Below are 18,830 nucleotides of genomic sequence, written 5' to 3'. Positions count from 1 at the left end.
TTAACTGCAAAGCCTGCCTGCAAGGAGTTCATGTTCATGCACTCTATGGAAGTCCTCACAGAAAACGAGCACTTTGCATTTCTAACTTTTGCCATAAAGCAGGCTGACAGGGGCCTTGTGTGTGCTGGTGGGCCAGGACTTCAGGGAGAGCCTTCTGTGGACAGCCAGACCTGAGGTGTTCAAGACTTCACTCCCAATTAATGAGCTCTGTAAGAATGACACTCAAGTGTCCCAACTACCTGATTGAAAATATTTAAACACTATGTAGTATTATAGGGTACACCTAGAGCCTCCCCACCTTCATATGCGCAGATGGAAGGTGACTGGATCACCCGGGTGCTGGACTCCTCGGTGTATTCTTCCACTAATGAGTTCAGCCACTGGCTGCTAGGAGCTGGGGCCTGGTGAAGGCGGGTCCCTGGGGGCCATGAGGCGGGAGGGTTTATCTTCCACTCTAGCTCCTCCCTTCTCTGCTTCCTGGCCATTGAAACCTGAGCAGCTTTCCTCCACCATTTCTGCCTCAAACACAGGTGGGACAGGTGAGGCCTCAGGAGGCCCAGCGAGGGAGGTGGCTACGGCTCTGTGATACGGACCGTGCGGCCCTGGCCAAGGGGAGGAACTGACTTTGGGCCTTTATTTGGTCCTGGACTTGACCAGGACCCAGAGTGAGGGCAGCGAGAAATGAACACCCTCCCCTGCCCTCACCTGGCCCATAGCATCAGGTGCTCCAACCACACTGCCATTTGGGGCCTCGCCACTGGCCAATCCAGCGGCACCAACTAGCCTAGACTGTGGTGCACACTCCCAGGATGCCCCGCCTCTGGAGCAAACCCAGCGCCCACTGAGGAACCTGGCACTCCATTCTCCATGCCCTCACTCTGGGTCCCGGAGGAGTGCAGTCCTGTGAGCCTAGTCCTGGTCCTGGACCAGGGCTGGCAATGTCCCCACCACAAAGCCATGGAGCCCCACCCCAGTCGCTGCAGGTCAGCAAGGCCCAGGCACTTCCCACCCTTGTCGGGCCTTCGTGAGGACTCACTAGCCCCAGGTGTCCCATCTGTGGTCGCCTGCCTTCACCTGGCCTTGCCTGGCACATGGCATCAGCTGTTCCAGTTCAAGCCCCAGACTCACTGCCCTCCAATTCCAGCAGGAGCCTCCTCACTGGGGCAGGGCTGGCTAGGCACTTCACCCCTGCCTTCTTGTAGGACAGCAATTCTTAACTTGGTGGGAGCTTTCAAAATTTGTCAGCCGCCTGCACCGGTTTATCCAGATTCAGAGTGTCAGGACTTAGCTCTCACTCTGACAAAATCCTGTTCCATTCCAACTACATAATCAAAGATGTTATAGGATTCATGTTCATAGCGTTAGCCCTCCTATCTTTGGTCCTATTCTCGCCCGACCTCCTTGGTGACCCAGACAACTATACACCAGCGAAATCTCTAAACACACCCCACATATTAACCCAGAATGATATTTTCTCTTCACATACACAATTCTCTGCTCCGTTCCTAATAAACTCTGAGGAGTTTTAGCACTTGTATTCTCAATTTGAGTCCTAGCCTTATTTCCAATTTTACATCAATCAACGTAGTATATCATTTTTCCCCCTCAGCTAATGTTTCCTATGAATACTAGTAGCAAGCTTATTTATCCTTATATGAATTGGAGGCCAACGTTTCCACTATGTCTTATCTATAGGGGCTGTATTCGCAATTATACGCAGATTTTCTCATTGATTTCCACTATTTTCAGATTATACCCTAAATTCAACATGAGCATTATATTCATTGGAGTCAATCTAACTTTCTCAACACTTCCTAGGGCTTTCTGGTATACCTCGTCTATACTCTGACTATCCAGATGCATATATGCTGTGAAATACCATCTCATCAGTAGGCTCCTTTATCATCTTTAACAGCTATTATAGCAATAATTTTCATAATCTGAGAGGCATTGCTTCAAAATGAGAGGTTATACAACATGGAACTTACTCCAATTAATTTAGAATGACTTCACAGCTGCCAGCCACCATACCATACATTTGAAGAACCTACATTCATCAAATCCTAAAAAACAAGAAAGGAAGGAATTGAATCCACTAAAACTGGCTTCAAGCTAGCCCTATAACCTCTAAGTCTTTCTTAACTAGAAAGATATTAGTAAAAATATTGGGGCTGGGGATTTAGCTCAGCGGCATAAGTGCCTGCCTTACAAGCAGGCAGTCGTGAGTTCGATCCCTGGTACCGATAGAAAGGAAAAAGACAAAAAAAAATATTATATAACTTTGTGAAAGTTAAATTATGGTTAGAGCCCTATGTATCTTTATGGCCTACCCTTATGAGCTAGGCTTCCAACACGCTGCCTCACCTACTGTAGCAGAATGCTTACATTCTCATGACCATACACTAATAATTGTATTCCTGATCAGCACTTTAGTATTATACCTCATTTCTCCTACACTTACCACTTACCCACACAAGCACTATAGATGCTCAAGAAATCAGAACAATCTGAACCATCCTACCAGGTATTATTATCCTTATTGTTCTTCCATCCCTTCGAATTTTATATATAATAGATGAGATTAACAACTCATTATTAACATAATTAATATTAACATTAATTATTAACATTATAAACTACAGGACATTAATGATACCGAAGCTATGAATATACAGATTATAAAGAACTTAACTTTGACTCCTACATAGTTCCCACAATTGAACTAAAACCCAGAGAATTTTGAATGCTTGAAGTAGGCAATCAAATTGTTCTCCCAATAGAAATACCAATCCATATACTAATTTCACCAGCAGATGTTCTCCATTCATGAGCAGTTCCACCCCTAGGACTTAAAACAGATGCTATTCCAGGTCGTCTACACCAAGCAACCCTTGTATCATTACACCCAAGATTACATTATGGCCAATGCTCAGAAATGTGTGGTTCAAACCATAGTTTTATACCCATTGTTCTTGAAATACTTCCACTAAAAAATTCAAAAACTGGTCTTCTTCAATATTATAAGCATTATGAAGCTGTATTAGCGTTAATCTTTTAAGTTAAAGATTTGAGAAATATTATCCTTAGCACATTTCCTTCCACAGGGCACACCAATCCCACTTAACACTTGCAATTATTGAAACAATTAGCTTATTTATCCAGCCTATTGCTCTGGCAGTTTTTTGTTTTTGGTACCAGGGATTGAACTCATGACCTTGCTCTTGCCAGGCAGGCACTGACACCAAAATCCCCAACCCAGCTCTGGCAGCTTGATTAACGGCTAATATTACCGCCAGGAGCCCACTCATACACCTAATCGGATGAGCTACACTAGTATTAACTTCCATTGGCCCTTCAATAGCTTTAATTACATTCATTATTCTATAATCTTATTAACAATTCTTGAATTTGATGTAGCCTATGCGTTCACTTTACTAATAAGTCTGTACTTACTTGGTAATACATACTGACCACCAACACAAGCCTATCATATAGTCAGTCCAAGCCCTTGACCTACAGGAGCACTATTCACTCTTTTACTTACATCAGGTGTAGTAATATTTCGCTTCCATCCTAAAACCCTGTGCAGTGGCTGCACAGGAATAGCACCTCGGTGGCCTGCTGCCCCCACCCCGAGGGGGCATGGCAGAGAAGGCAGCCACCACACTCTGTAACCGCAGCTTGGTGGCCTGCCACCCACCTCCACCCAGAGGGTCATGGAGGAGAGGCGGCTGCTGTCCCCACCCCTCCGCCAATCTTGCCCTTGCCACACACACCCGGCCACCAAGGGGTGATGATGAGAAGCCTATCTGGGGGCGCAGGCACTGTCAGAATGGTAGTCCCACGGCCCTTACCCAGTGCCTACTGTGCCCTACTGTGATAATGTGAAGTACTTTACAGTTTTGAAGAAGGAATTCAAGAGGTTTGCAGGGCATGATCCAAGAACATACTCAATGAAGTAACAAGATGGCAAGTTTAGAGTGGTTCTGAAGGGGACACTAATAAATTGATCACAGTTTATAGCAATATTCTTGAAAGAAGGAGAAGAATTGAAATATGTTGTATACAAGTACCAACTCCCTACAGTGAGTGTCCCCATTCACCATGGCAAACATGTGCTAATAAAAGTCAAAAATATATACTTTTGCAATATTCCTATAATATTTCGACTAATTTCACAAGGCTGTAATTCTTTCCTAACCAAATAGAATTAAAATTTGGATCAGATCTCTTTTTTCCTTTGAGACAGGGTCTTGCCTTGTAGTGCAGGCTGGCCTTCAACTCGCTTATGTAGCCCAGACTGGCCTTGAACAGAAGGTGATCCTCCTGCCTCAGCCTCCCAAGTGTTGGGATTACAAGTGTCACCATGCTCAGCCAGATTTCACATTTATCCAAAGTAAATATGTACATCTACATCCAAGAAAATCAACTGATTGGTAAATTATTAATACAACCTGTCATATGCAAGGAATTGTTCAATTTAGTGACAGTCTCTGTTCATGCCCCCCAAAAGAACTTATTCTTTCTTTCTGGGAATTACTTGACAAATAGAAAGTTCAGTTTGGGGCCTTTTATAAGGAAGGCCAATTGTAAGCACTAATACAACCACTGCAAAATCTTGACAATCACCACTATCTTTCATTCCTTATAATATCACCCTGAAGCCCATTCCTGGACTTATCAGAGGTCAACAGCTTGCAAAGCTTTCCCTTTGATATCTCCTTAAAAGAGAACACGGCAACAGACATAATCTTTACTTCTTGATGTTCCCTATCTATCTTTGTGTAGTCCTCCCACCTTGAATATGAGTAGGACTTCAAGCTTGTTTCTAATCAACAGGGTAAAGACGGGCTTGCTCTATTGTCAGTGTTTGACAGTACATGACTCTTACTTGGTTAGCAGACAAAAAAAAATCCCTTTTCCCTAGCTGGATTTAAGGAGTTAGCAGGCCCTATGGGAAAATCCATATGGCAGACCTGAGAATGCTGGGGGTGGTCACCAGCTGAAAGCCTGAAGCAGCAGGACCTTCCATCTGACAAATGCTAGAGACTGCATTCTGCCGATGAACTGGGTTGACTTTGATGAAGACTCTTCCAACCAAGCTTCCACATGGGAAGGGAGCTCATCCCGCTTACAAAAAGCAGCCTCTTAAGGAGACCGTGGGCAAAGGACCCAGCTTCACTCCAGCAATCTACTATTCACACCAACTCTGACATAATACATGTGTTATTTACAGTTACGAAGCTTATGGTAATATCCTATGCAACAACTGAAAAAAAACTCATACAGTGTTTTCCCTTGGGATGTTCTAAAAAGCTCTTCAGCTACTTCTATGTCCCTTTGAATTCCCAATTTACAGCTGAAGCTTTTGTGCAGATCACAGTCCAGGGACTCTAGCTGTAGAGCTTCTGCCAAGTATGTTGGTTTCGGCAGAAAATTCTACCACATATCAAACATCTAACAAGACTAGACACATTTCTTCAATTCCTCTCAAGAAATGAAATTATGGGTCCATCTCAAGCCCAGAAAATAATTTTCTACCTGTACAAAATAAAGTTGAGGCTTGTCCATTTCAATAAGTTGTATTAGGAAATAACTTCAGCTAAACAAATTAAATAAGATAAATATATAAAATGGGAAACAAATCAAGGAGCAATTTAAGCAGCTTAAAATTCTGAGTTGTAGGGCTGGGGATTTAGCTCAGCCTTATAAAGTGCTTGCCTGGCAAGCACAAAATCGTGAATTTGATCCCCAGTACCAAAGAAAGATTTAAAAATATTCTGAGTTGTATCTATTTGCTTTTTCACCATGTAAAGATCCCACTACTTAAAATGCCATCAGAAAACCCTTAACAGCATTCATATTGCTCACATTTTTGAGCTGCTCATTTTCAGGAAGTCAAAAGGGAAGAGCTATCAAGGAATTTTTCAGTTTTACTTATTTTATTTAATTTTGAGAAGTTCAACACTATAACAGTATTTTATCACCTGAATGTCCTTGGCTCCTCCTTAATGAAATACAAAATAATCTTATTTTCATTTCACTGAAATTGTTCTACATCCTTGGTAAAGATCTTTAAATTCCAACCATCTTTTAGTGTTTTGTAAACCATTTTAATAAATAATTCTACAAATATTTGATTAGATTCCCTAAAACACTTTCAAACTCAGTACTAAATCTGTGCTTACTAATAAAACACCTTACTACCTATGTCTTAATATATATGCAACTCTTTAGATAGCATTAGAATAATCAAAATCAAATAACGAATTCTGCTATTTTAAGGAGATGGCTTAAGAACCAATCAATAAGGATCAATTTCCTACAGGATATCACACAGTGCTAAAAAGAATGTTTCTAACTGTGTGAGACAAAGTCTTTAGAGTTTACAAACTCTAAAAGACTTGGAACTACTTGGGAGTTGGTAAAGCAAAAACAGAAGACCAGCTGGGATAATCTAAGTGAATAAAACTCTTGGAATTCATACTTTGTTTATATTTAAAGAGAGACCCTAGAACTAAATCAAACTGTGTGCTAGCAAATTGAACAATTTTAAAACACCAAATTAAGGGGCTGGGGATTTAGCTCAGCGGCACAAGTGCCTGCCTTGCAAGCAGGCAGTCATGAGTTCGATCCCCAGTACCAGTAAAAAAACCGAAAAAGACAAAAAAAAAAACCCCACCGAATTAATAATTTCATCTGAGTGTCTTTCTACATTAGTCCAGAATATGTTAACCAGGGAGGGTGAATAAATTATTTTTCTCCAAGACACTTCTCTCTGCCTGGATCCCCAATCTCCTAAACAAGCGCACGGTGAAGGCCCAAATGAATGAGACAAGTAGTATGATCTTTAGAGCTCCAGGAGGACCAAAATCCTCTGCAGAGTGCCTAACTCTGGTGGCTATCACAGACAGTCTCTGGGCGGCCTTTATGCATTCAAAGCAAGGAAGGGGTTGAAGGAGAAAATGCAGGAAACCTGAGCAGGATCTTGGGAGCAGTTCAAGGACCTCTCCAAGCAACAGACAAACACTAATTAAGGAGAACTAGCCTAGGAAAAGGCCTCCAGGTGTCCTCAGCGGTGGCCTACCTTGCTCCCTAAGCATCTCCTTGCCCTCAGTTCAACCATGCCCAGGCCATGCCACAGCCTCAACGGCTCCAACAATGATCAGAACTTATCATTAAATAGTCTGAGAGATTTAAACAGCACACACAGAGTCCTGCTTCCCAAACTAGTAACATACAGAACACTCTTAGAAGGGATAAATACCATGATCAAACAAGAGAGAAGTTAATTGGTGATCCCTCTTGAATAATAAAATGAAGCCCACCTGGACAAGCTTCAGATCTTTTCCACCTGTACCAATACTCAGCTTTCTAACAGAGTCCTCCACCAGGAAATCTAACATTGTACCTGCCTAGTTACAGGTGCTACGCTGCATGGTTGACTCTGTATTATTTTTCCACTGTTATTCTCACACTCACAGTCCCCTCATCCACCAGTATTTCCCACCCTTGCAGAAAAGTGTAGGGATTCAGCAGGAAGCAACATTTTAGTAATGAAGTCAGCATTCAAATTGGACAGCCCAAGCAAAGCTCCGAGGGCAGCTGAAGGAAGAATTCTAGGTAACTGTGTAGTAGAAATTAGTTTCACATATCCCATCAGGGTCTCTAAAGACAAAGTTGCTGGAGAATGCTGCCTCTCTTGATCAGAAGAAAAACCAGGCTAGGAAGCAGAAAATGGATGAGGACCTATAATTTGAATCTGCTCTTATAGATCAAAAAAGGAAACAAAGTATCTATGGATCAAAGAATACACTGAAAAGCCATTCACTGGGGGCTGGGGATTTAGCTCAGCGGCGTAAGCGCCTGCCTTGAAGCAGGCAGTCGTGAGTTCGATCCCTGGTACTGATAAAAAGACAAAAAAAAAAAAAAAAAAAAAGCCATTCACTGATTAGATTTCTTTACAAAGAGTAAGGATATCTTCATTTGAGCTAGAATACTTAGCAGGGACGGTGACATGAGAAAAAGGGGAAACTGAAACACTGAAAAGCAGAAAGGGAAAGAAACCCGAGAACCCCATGGAACACAGGAGCCATACATTAAGAAGCTAGGAGAGAATGTCATAGCACTCTAGGAATTAAATGTAAGATTTTTCAAACGGTCCAAATCAATGCCCCAAAGACAAAAGACTACGATACTCAAAGCTTAAAAGCCCCTGCCCCTGCCACGAGGGGTGACCGAGGAGCCTTCAGCCGCACCGCACCCCCAACTCCAAGAGCCGCCGCCCCTGCCATGAAGGGTGACAGCGGAGGAGGCCGGCCCCACGCAGGAACAGAGACTCGACGGACTGTCGCCCCGCTCCGTCTCCCAACCCCGCCCCCGCTGCGTTCACCCGGCCACGCACGGAGCGAGGACGACCAGAAGCCTGTCGGGGGCGCGGGCGCCGTCAGCACGTTAGTCCGGCGGCCCTTACACAGCGCTGCTCCGCGCTCGCGGGCCTCAGACCAGGACTGTGTCGTCGGTCCTCGCAGCGGACTGGGAAAAAACGGACCGCAGCACTCACGGCACGCCGGTTGCCTAGGGGCGTGGCTTGCTCGGGGGCGTGGCTATGCTCTCAGACCCGGGCCATTTGCAGAGGTTCCCGAGGCAATCTGGCAGGTGGGCGGGGCCTGCCTGTGAGATTAGCAGTGAGGGGGCGTGGCCAGGACAGGGTCTCCCTACCTAGCTCAGCAGAGCTTCAGCTCACCAAGTAGGCCAGGCTGGGGTCAAACTCACCGTGATCCTCTTTCCTCAGCCTCCCGAGTGTTAGGATTACAAGCACGGGTCTCCACGAGCAGCAAAAGCAGCAATGTAGACAGGAAGAAAAATTAAGTCTAAGTGCTTTTTAAAAGCAATAGGTAGATAATGCTACAAGAGAACTGTTTTATTCTCAATTACATAAAAATGTTTATAATGTAAAGCAGGACACAGTGGCGCACTGCCTGATGCTGAGGCAAGAGGACTGCGGCGAGTTCGAGGCCAGCCTGGGCTACAAAGTGAGCTCAAGGCCAGCCTGAACCACACAGTGAAATCCTGCCTCAGAAAAGACAGGAAAAAAAAAAAAAAAAAACTTTAAAATGTCTTAAACATTTTAATGTTTTCATGGTTAAACGTTTTAAAGATGCAAACAAAATTTGTCCTAAATGAAAAAAATCTTAGAAAAACTATGGAACTCGTTATTGTGAAATATTTCTAACTAGTGGAACACTGTTATTTAAGAATCAGAGCTTGTGATCAACTCTTAAATTTCATAATATAAACATAAAACATCCTGAAATAGATTATGAAATATTCTTTATTAACAGAAAAATTTCACAAAGGTCTCTGATTTCAAAAAGGTTCATGAATTAAGAGAAACTATCACTTTTTTAAAAGTAGCTTCACTGTAACTAATCAGCAATTTCTTCTATAATCTTCTGGAAAGCTCTGTTGGCAAAAAAAAGAAACTATGAGAATCTTACATGTCCAAGAGTTGGCCCTCAAGGCATGACTGTAGCCTTGTTGATAGATTCCGCATCTTTTGGGTAATATGCAATGATAGTATGACCACATTCATGGTAGGCTGTAATGGTTTTTGTGTTTGTTATCAATTTCTATACTTCTTCTTTCAGGGCCTATAACAAAAATATAACTCACATACTGCATAGAAAGTGTACTTGATAGCCACTGTCTTGGGATTAATATAAAATAACAGCAAAAAGCTAAAACAACAAATCATTCTTAATTCTGAAAGTAACAACACAGTGATGCCTTGGTTGTCAAGTGGCTCCAAGGACAAACTTTGCACAACTCAAACAGCAAAGTTTGGAAAAATCTGCTTGGTGTTCATAACTTTGCTCAACAGTCAAACTGGAAATCTGACTTGAAAAACTTCAGTGAATATTGCAATTTGTAAAAAATATATTTTCAGTTTGACAGCCAAACAATTCCCATGACACTATATAGCAGTCATTACCGTACTGTCTTGTCATTACAGACTTTTTTTAGAGTGTGGCACACATTTTGCTTCTTAGAAGACCTCTTTTTTTTCTAATTGAAAAGGGAAATGATGAGTCCTAGCACTTGGGAGGCTGAGGCATGAGAATGACCATGAGTTCAAGGCCAGCCAGTGCTTCATAAGTGAGTTCAAAGCCAGCCTGCACTACATAGTGAGACCCTGTCTTAAATTAGAAAACTAGTAACAGGTCTATATTAACTCATATATTAGGTTATCTAAACCCAGAATCCTACAATGCCTCTTTCTGCTATCAGGCACACCCAGTACCTCCTGCCTTCCTCCTATGGCCCATAGGTACTGGTATCACTGAAATCCACCCCCAGTGTCACCAGGACATCCACTTTCCAGGCTCTTTAATGACCACAGATACATGTGATGCACGTAAAACTCTGACACAGAAGTTATCAGATAGGGTTGCTATGAAGTTATTAACCATCAAGAGAGTCCCTGGATCTCCGATTCCCTTTACCCCTCACCCCCTCTCTCTCTTAAAGAAGAAAAGGAAGAAAAATGAACATCATGATCCATAGTGTTGTATTGATCTCAACTAAGAGTCCCACACCGTGCTCAGATGACAGAGTTATCTATGTGCCAGATGCTGGATGCCAACTGCCAGCACGGAATGGGTGATGAGAAACCAGTGTGGCACTGAGGCAGGAGAAGGGGGCGCCCAGTGGAGGCCTGGTATACAAAGGGAAGAGAAAACTCTGGTCCAAAGAGGGTGGACAGGGTGGCCCAGAGATGGGCTCCATGGGGTGTAGGTATCGGCAGATCTGGCCAACTGCCTGGGCAGAAGAATAAAAAGGCCAAGCAAGGAGTCCTTCCTCCAGCTCACGGTGGGACTTGGCAGAGGCTCCCAACAGCTCTGGTACTGACTGGTGATCAAGAACCTAAGAGCCAGGTACGGTGGTGCGTGCCTGTAACCCAGCCGCTGGGAGGTTGGGGTGAGAGGACAATAAATTTGAGGTCGGTTGGCAGCACAGCAAGACCTCATCTCAAAACCACAAACAAAATCACCCAAGGACCTCTGTCCATGCTGGGCATCTCCTGCCAGGTCCTGCTTCTGGGAGGGTAGCATCATTCTTTTTCCTGGTTTAAAAAAAAATCCTCTGATGCAAAAAACACAGATGTGACTGACATATATGTTACTGATTTACAATATCCAAACACAGAGGAGTCTGTAATATGGGCTGGAAACTTTCCTCACCTAGCGTCCCATTGTACTTTCCAGAGCTGACCCTGACTCCCCATGCATGAAGGCACAGAGCAGAGTCCAGCTGTGAACCAGATGTTCCTCTGGGCCCTAAGCTAAGGGCTGCATGAGCTCTGACTCATCTGACACAGCAGCAGCCCTCACAGGTAGACACTTAACTGTCCCACCTTTCACAGGACATCAGGGCTGAATCACCTGCTCAGCGTCATGATGTGAAAAGACTCTACAGCAGGAATTTAAACTCCCCAGCCTCACCCCAGAGCCTGCCCTCTTTCCACAGATAAACACACAGACAAGTGCTTTTTAACCTATGTGGAGCCACCCTAATAGTGTTCACGGGCCCTTGGCTTTCACCCACAACTGCATTCCAAGCTGTACTCCATGGCAGGGTGGGGAGACTGAGGCTGTCGGTCTCTCTTGCAGCCCTGAAGAACAGCTGCACCTGAATGAAAAGCTATTTGATTACAGCACATGTCTCAAAATTAAAAATCTTATATCTAGGTCTGTGTGGAGCAGAAACTCTTGCAAATGAACCCTAAGGTACATGCAGCAAAATATTCACATGTTCACCATGTTCTAAATGTCACTGAAGCATGTATCATGTAGGAATACTTAATGTGTGCCACATGCAAGCTGTAGAATTTTAGGCAGGCATGGGAAGAATAGGGCAGATCAGTAGTACCAATTCTGAAAATATCTCCGAGGTAGTTAGGCTAAAAATGAATGAGTGAATAAGAAAAAAATGTATGTTACAAAATAATATTTACAGCATGACTCTGGCTGTATTAAGAGAAAGAGAGAGGGAGAAGGAGAAAGAGAAGGAGGAGGCAGAGTAAGGCTGAAGCAGGAGGATTGTTGTGAATTCAAGATCAACCTGGGTTACAAAAATGAGCTCAAGGCCAGCCTGCACTGCTAAAGTGACCTTGTCTCAAACACACACGGACACACATACACATTCGTACACACACAAAATTTCCAATATTGGCCCCAAATAGTGAATCAAACTTAACCTTTCGACTTCTAGTTTACAGTAAAATGTATAAAAAAAAAAATTCAGAAGCCAGAACTCTGTCCTAACAAATAGCTGAACAAACTAAAATCACTCCTTAGATCTTTTGGAGAACTAAAGTCATATAGCGAACTACTGCCCCCAAATGGCAGAGACAGGCAGATACAGAAAATCACAACTCACTGGAACTGACACCTCCACAGGAACCAGCAGGAAAAACTAAACTATCATTGATGAATTGTTGGAGGCTCAGGGGTCAAAAAATTGAACCAAAATGGATTACAGCCCTAAATGTAAGATGGGGGCCTGGCGTGGTGATGCACACCTGTGATCGCAGGGCTCAGAAGGTTGAGGCAGGAGGATTACCACGAGTTTGCGGCCATCTAAGGGTTCATAGTGAATATAAGGGCAGTCTGAACTACACAATGAGACCCTGTCCCAAAACAAAACAAAAAAGTAAAATGCTTAATTATAAAAGCCCTAGAAAACAGCACAGGGGAAAACCTAGATGACCTTGGCATTGGTGATGACTTTTTAGATATGACACGGAAACACAGTCCATGAGAGGACTTGAAAAGCTGCATTTCATGAACATAAAACATTTCCACTATGCCAAGTCACTGTCAAGGCAGTTGATGCAACAACCAACAAAATGAGAGAAAAAATTGCAGAAGGTATCACCAGTAAAGATGTTATCCAAAATACAGAAAGAATTCTTACAACTCAGCAGTAAGAAAATGAATCCAATTTAAAAAAGGAGAACCAGGCATGGTGACCCATGCCTATGATCCCAGCAGTTGGGAGGCTGAGGCAGGAGGATCACCATAAATTTGAGGGCAGCCTGGTCTACCTGAGTTCAAGGCCAGCCTGCACTACAAAGTGAGACCTGTTTAAAAAAAAAAAAATCCAAAACCTTAACTGACACCTTACCAAACAAGCATGTAAATAGATGCTCTGAACCACACGGCCTCAGAACAATGTGAATTAAATTAATGAGATTGCACTCTATACGCAGCCAAAATCCATAAAACCAACACCAAATGCCAGTGAGGTCAGGGAACAAAAGGAGCTCTCATTCACTGCTGGTCAGAAGGAAAGTGGAAGGCGGGGGATTTAGTGGACATAGGTCAGTGGCCAGCACCTACCTGGCAAGTGTGAGGTCATAAGTTTGATCCCCAGTATCAATAATAATAATAATAATAACTCTGTTCACACACACACACACACACAAAAACACCTTTGAAACCTCACTCATGCATGTGAACCTACAAATGGACGGACACTGGACCCGCCAAGTGCTGTGGCACCCTGATGGTCAGGGGCCCCTCCTTCCCGGAAGCTGATCTCAGTCCTAGCCTTGTGACTCGCCAGGCTGTTGGCCATGGGGTCGGGATTCGGGTCCATCTCGGCAATCTTCCGGTTCACCTGGGGAATGGACCCGATGAGGCACGCTGGGAGGGGCCTGCTAAAGAAGCTCTCAGGGCAGGGTTACATGCTAAGTCCCTCTCTGCATTATTTTGCCTGTAAACATCCACACATTTTTTTTTTTTAAATGGAGCTGAAGACTGAACCCAAAGCCTTGAGCCTACTAAGCAAGCACCTATCACTGAGCTGAGAGCTGAGTGGGGCTTGGACCCCGCCCCCTCACGCTTACCTTTGTGAGCTTTTGTTTTTGTTTTGGAGACAGGGTTTTGCTCTAGAGTACATTCAGGCCTCTAATTCACAATCTTCAAGCCTCAGCCCCCAGAAGCTGGCATTACAGGAATACCCAGCACGCCTGACTACACCTCCCCTTGTGAACTGCTTTCAGCTGGGCATGGTGGCACATGCCTGTAATTCCAGCATTCAGAGGACTGAGGCAGGAGGGTTGATCGCCTTGAGTCCAAAACCAGCTGGGGTACACAGTGAGTTCAAGACCAGCCTGCAAGAGCCTGTCAAAAACAAAAGTGAGTAAGATGCTTTAAAAAGTATAAATGCAACTGACCACATTGCAGACACTTTGGAAAACATAAAAAGAAAAAAGAACCATTCATGCTAACAATTTAATTAGGACCTGGTGAAATTGCCTTCCAATGTCCTTTTTTTAATTTAAAAAATTTTACTACTGTATGAAAGGATTTTGCCCTAAATGGGATGCTGCAGCTGGGAGGTGGAACCCAGGGGCTCTATATTGAGGTCACCTTCCCTGCCCCTCAGCAATTTACCTGTAGTGCAAAATGAATTCCAATGGGCTACTTGTACATCAGTAATGCCCCTTAGGCACCACCCCAAACCTAAGCTGTATGTATGACCCCCACAGCACGTGCCTGGTAGAGAGAAAAGCCAGACCTCAGTAGTCAGGGGATTCTCTCTCCATATTCTTAAAATAAAGGCCACTTTATTTCATATTTCTATCTTTTTAACCACAGTTGGTTCCCTAACGGGGAACAGCAGGCAAGTGACTCCTGGGGTTGTCCCAGTTTGAGTCCGCTGCTGATTGTGGACTGGACCGTCTCAACACGAGGGAGCTGCTCATCTTGTCACTGCTGGTTTGCAAACAACACTGGTCTAGTTAATTTACCGCAAGGTGAGCCAATTTCTGTCCGAAGATTATCAGTGCTGGGCCAGGCCCCACGCCGGATCTTTCCGTCCCTGGACTGCGGTAGCAGTTCTCACGTTCCTTGGGCAGCCCCAGGCATAGCCTACTATAATGCACTGGGAATCCACTCGTGCCTTTTGGTGACAATTAAAAAGCATGGATTTTGGAACCAATTACCGTCGGTCTAAAAGGCCAGGTGACAGCCTGGTCTGCTTTACATCACGGTCCGTTGGCTCACTTTACTGTGATTCGATCTTGGGAAAAACCACACCTCTGGGGTGCCTGGTTCAAAAGGCTAGCAAAAACCAAAAAGGCTGATCTTTTATTTATGCTTATCACAATGGCGTCAAGTTGACAAAAACTCTCCATATTTAGGCCTTTGTTTTAAGAATGTGTCCTTGTCTCCCTCTGCTCCTCCAGGATCCCTCTCCTGCCCACACTTAGGAGGCGGCTCCTTTCTTCATAGCTTTTCCCCTGTATCTCAGGGTCGCCCTTCCCTCCTGGCTTCACCCATTTCTCAGCCCCTCCCCCCTGTACTGCAGCCCCCCTCTCCCTGAGTGCAGGAGGCCAGGATGGGGGAGGTGCGGACAGTGTTAGGCTGCACGCAGACGCAGACCGGGCAGCACGGTGCGCACCAACCCGGCTGCTGTGTTGCTCTCAGGCCTGTGCACCGGCTCTGCAGTCCCCCTGCAGGAACCACGCCTCTTGCGCAGGCCCATTCCCCGAGTCCCATCCCCCTAGCGCAGCTTGGCTTAGGCTAGACCCAAGCACAGCTTTGGGCAGCAGCGCACCACGGGGTGCCTCTGGAGGAAAAGGGACCAATGGCTGCCCAGCGAGGCGGGGCCACCTGGCCAATCCTTCTTAACTCTCTGAGCTAACCAGGTTCCTTTTCTGGTATTCTTATTTCAAGAGATCTCAATTAATCTACAAAAAGGTTCCCATCAGTCTTATTTATTATACTTCAAATTGGCCAAATATATTTGAGTGCAGTCTGATTTTATAAGATATATCTGTTGCTTGTTCAGTCCGTTTATAATGTACAGATCATCTGTCCATGTTTGTCCATGTGCCTGCTCTGTAAACAGCTGCTCCTTCTATTTGAGCTCAACAATCTTTTTTTTTTTTTTCCTTTTGCTAGCTGGTCAAAATGGTGCTAAAACTGGTTAAATAAACTTTCTTGGGGTGAGGAGACACTGGACAAGACTTTAATTGATAAACTGGAGAAGTGGCCACCTGGTAATTTTACCAGCTCTTGTTTATCAATTGAAGCCGCCAGTCTCCATAGCCTTACGGGAGACACCTCAACTAAAGTTCAGATAACAAGACAGTTCATTGTTGCTGATCTGATGGTGTATTCATGCCTTCAAATATAAAATTGAAATTGTTTCTGCTGCCTTTTTCTTGTGTTCCAGCCAAGAGATTCAAGTCAGACCAACATGAGGTCCCCAGTCAATGATTTTTAAACAAAAGTTTATGTAATATATAATGAAAAGTGTTTTCTTTCAGATCCAGACATGCTTAGAGATGCTTCACAGATTTCTTCAGCACTCAAATGTTAAAACACTCATGGTTAATAGCCATTTAACGTTCTATGTTAAGCTTACTGCCTATACTGTACTGTACTGTTATCAATCTTCTGGATGTTCAACAACTGAAATTAAGAGATAATTATAAATTCCTTTTGGATTCTTTTTGCTGGAATCCACCAGATCTTTTCCAGAAAAAAGGTTATACGATGCATGCAGAACAACAAGACCAGCACTGGGGCCAGGTTTGAGCCTTTCCCAGCCTGTCCTCTGTGGAGCCATAATTAACTGTACTCAACTGGCATTAAAGGACACCATAGCTGATCTCTCTCCTAAATAAAAAGGTAAAATTAATAAACAAGCCATCCTCCAAAAATCAGATGGCATTAGACATTCTAACAGCATAAAGAGAAACTTATATATGACAAATAAATGACATGTCGGTTCCTAAAATTCCCTGGACCTTGTCCTCCTTATAGGAAGCCATTACTAAAGTTATAATCATAAATACCCTGTTGATTGTATTATTTGACTCCTGCATACTTAATTGATTCTACAGATACCTTCCACCATGGGCCATATCTCAAGACAAAAGGCTAAACTTGGCCCTCAAACCCTACAGGGAGACCTTTTTAATATGGCTTTTCATGTTTTCAACAACAGAGATAAAAAATAACAATCTGATCTTTTAGCAGTGACACTTGGAGCTCTGAGACAGGTAAACTGAGACAAAGTGGAGCTGCCTGAGCCCCTCCTGGACCATACTTCGAATGCAGCAGGAACACATTGGGCAAGAGAATGCCCCAATCCTGGCATTCCTTTGGGGCCTTGCCCCAGGGCCACTGGAGCAACTGTCCTAGCCGCAAGAGAGCGGGTAAGCCATCCTCCAATTCCTTGCCCTCACAGGAAATGCCATCACCGCCAGATTCATCACTGACAGATCTGCTTGGACTTGCTGCTGAAGACTGACGGTGCTCAGGGCCCACAGGCCCATTAAGATGTCCTTCTCAGAGCCCCAAGTCCCACTAGAGGTCTCAGGTAAGACATTCTTTGTACCTGTGCACATAGAGGCCATGTATAGGGTTCTTCCTGAGTTTTCAGGCTGCTATATTAAGTCCTCAGTCTCTATAGGGAGTATTGACAGCCAACCCATGCAGCCTTTACAGACAGGGCCTATTTCATGCAGGTTCCAGATTGCTTCTTCTCTGGTCCATCCCATAGTTTGAGATAACTCCAATCCCAAAATAGGCCCTTGCCATGCCTATTTTAATTCGTCTCAGGGATCCTTCAATTTTTCCTTGTGTTCCCCAATATCCTATAGCTTCCAAACATTTACAGGGACTTAAACCTATAATTAAGTACCTTTTAGACAATGGTTTTCTTAAACCTACCCATTTACCTGATAATACTACCATTCTCCTGGTACTCAAGTGGGATGGATCTTACCCTCTAATACAAGACCTTGAGATACTCAGTAGTGCTGTTACAATCCCAATCCACCCAGTGGTGCCAGACCCTTACACCATGCTCTCTCATATCCCTCCCTCCACCACTCACTTTACATTCCTAGATCTTAAAATGCCTTTTTCTTCCTTTGTGTTTATGCAGACCGACCCAGACACTCAGGTCTCAACAGCTCACACCTGTTATCTCTAGTAAAACCTCTCCTCAGAGATACATAGCACCCCTTTCCTTACTTGTTCATCAATTTCTCAAACACAACCCTGGTCAAGACTGACAGATACATCTTACACACATGCTTTGCCACAAAACTCTCAAATATCTTCTCACCTTTGTACTTTTTCAGGATACATAAAAGCCTTTCCCACAACCAGGGAGACTGCTGATATACTTACTAAAGTCCTGTTACATGAAATCATCGCAAGGACTACAACCAAGGCGGAACGGCCCATACCTGGTCTTCTTGGCAAACAGCGGTCAAAGTTGCTAGACTGCCATCCTGGTTTCACATCACTCAGGCTAAGCGGTGCCCTCCCAGCCCTAGATCCAACCATCCTTTTGCCCACTCATCTCCACCTCACCAAGGCCTCACAGCCACGACTCTCAGGCTAAGTCATGTTTTGTTATCCAATTTGGTTCCTGATCCCTTACATTCTATTAATTATCCTTTTTACAGCAGGATTTTCAACAGTCTTTCCTAAAGACTCCCACATCATGCGTAAGATTGTCTTCATGTTGTTCTACGTGACAACTGTCTTAGTTCTCTCTGCTCTCAGCTGTTTGGTCAAAGGAGACATCCCTGAAGGCCTAGGCTCTTACCTTCCCGATAGTGGACAGCCACGGCCTTCCTCACCCCCACCCCCTGTTCTTTCCAGCTCAGTTCCTGGACCAGAGACAAGCGTTACCTACCTACCCTCTTAACTTTTACCCTTCCAGATGGGGGAATAATCACCTCTCATAACTTCACTCCTCCTAACCCCACACTTACTTTTCAGAATTCTACCTCA

Source organism: Cavia porcellus, unplaced genomic scaffold (genome assembly GCF_034190915.1).
Source record: "Cavia porcellus strain 051 isolate PalLab524CR breed Dunkin Hartley unplaced genomic scaffold, mCavPor4.1 scaffold_40, whole genome shotgun sequence".
NCBI classification, from domain to species: Eukaryota; Metazoa; Chordata; class Mammalia; order Rodentia; family Caviidae; genus Cavia; species Cavia porcellus.
Note: the sequence above shows the minus strand (reverse complement) of the source record.